The 1,784-nt window shown below is 38.3% G+C and overlaps 1 protein-coding gene across 1 annotated transcript in view; it reads left to right on the plus strand.

The window, feature by feature from the left end:
- Positions 1-1,784, plus strand: part of LOC123522508 (sperm-associated antigen 16 protein-like) — a 480,569-nt gene that overhangs the window by 27,147 nt on the left and 451,638 nt on the right. The window lies entirely within an intron of this gene.

Below are 1,784 nucleotides of genomic sequence, written 5' to 3' on the forward strand. Positions count from 1 at the left end.
CAAAAAAGCCACTGACATACAAAATTTTAAAGAAGAGAAAAAAGGAAAAAAACAAAACAGATAGGCTTGAAAAAAAAGAAAGAAAAAGCCTGTTAGTAGTTCAAGGTCTGTTTGTTGACCTTTAGGAGCGTTTTCCGGATGAGTCTAATGGGGTGCCATGTCCTGGCCCCAAAGTCCATCATTTATTGTAGCCATGTCAGTAAGGTCACCTCTAGATGGCACCTTTCATTTTCAATGTCTTTCGCCCTGAGCTTCTTATCTTCCTGCACAGTATCAAACAACAATTGGATGCTATCCATACGTTTTTCCTAGTGAATTTTTCAGAAGTAGATTACAGGGCCTTCCTTTCTATTTGTGCTACAAAACTTTGCTGAAATCTATCCACCGTGGATGATCCAGCTGCTATTTGAAACACTGGCGACATCGCTTTCAGTATCATAGCAACGTGAAAGCCACAGCACAATGACTCAGGTGAACAGCAGATTCTGCTACAATTCCACCATTTAATGAGGAATTTTTACTCATCCCTCACTGCACATCTCTCATGAATTGAAAACATTGTGCCAAAATGATCACCATTCAAATATGCATTTGTTTGCACACAGAGGGTCTTGGGTATTTAACTTTGCTCATTAAATCAAATAAATTTTTCGACTGCAGGATAGAAAGAATCTGCTCATTGAATATTTAACTTCAGGTATTATTTACCACGCCTCATTATGCCCTTTATTTTGGTTGCAGAGTGAGGCATGTGAAATCAGGGATGAGTCAGACAGAATCAAAGATACACAGAAGGTAGGTGCAGAGGTGCCTGCGCTCCCCCACACAGGAAAGAAGACGTTCAGTAGCAGAGTGGGGTTATTTCCTAAAACTAACATTAATTAGGATGAATTCTTTCTGCCCTTTTAGCAAATATTTTCTGAATAACTCTACTTCAGGGAGTAAAAGCCTTACATGTGTGAACAAATGTCGCCTTTATTCAGACGACACAATCATATATGATGCTGGATCAAAAGCAGCTGAGGCTCCTTTCAGTGCGTATATCTGGAGTTAGGTGACATGAACTGGCACATATTTCTTATTCATGAGTCCTACTGCAGGGAGCAGGATTCACCTGAATCTTAAACTGTTGTGAATCGTTAATGTATTCCAGCTTGGAATGAGACAAAGCAGTCATATTCTATCGGAGAAAAGGCACGTGTAATGGCTGCTATGCACACATCAATGCTTCTCATTTGGACACCAGTGCCAGTGTCTTTGCATATGCATCTTTATGTCCCTTTATTCTTCTAAGAGTTAAGAAGATGAAATTTAGAAAGGAAAAAAAATCCTGTTCAGTGACTTTTTTTCTCATCACATTATCATAGATTTCTTACTCTCGAATGTGTGTTCTGGAGGTGGGCATGCATAAACAATCCCACACAATGGCTCCGCCTTTTCCTTCATCTTTATTCCTTCTTTTAAAGCAGGAACACAGGTCACACAGCCCTGTAACCATGTCCTTTTGCCCACGAGTTCTCCCAGATAGTGTATTAAAAGCCATAGCTTCAAAATTACCTTTGTACCTTCTCAAAATATTTTAAAATATTCAATGTATCATCTCTTTCGTTCCAGAAATGAACTGTTTCTTGTCTTTAGCGGATTTTCTCTATAACACAGTGGGTATAACAATATTTATCTTCTGTGATATTTAGTTCAATAGTCAACATTTCTTAATTTAGTCCCTGTAGTCAAATAGAGTTATATCTAATGGCAGGATTCAAATCATTTAATTACTGATTCCT

This window comes from Echinops telfairi, unplaced genomic scaffold (assembly GCF_000313985.2).
Source record: "Echinops telfairi isolate 266 unplaced genomic scaffold, ASM31398v2 ScPeMD7_3;HRSCAF=10, whole genome shotgun sequence".
NCBI lineage: Eukaryota > Metazoa > Chordata > Mammalia > Afrosoricida > Tenrecidae > Echinops > Echinops telfairi.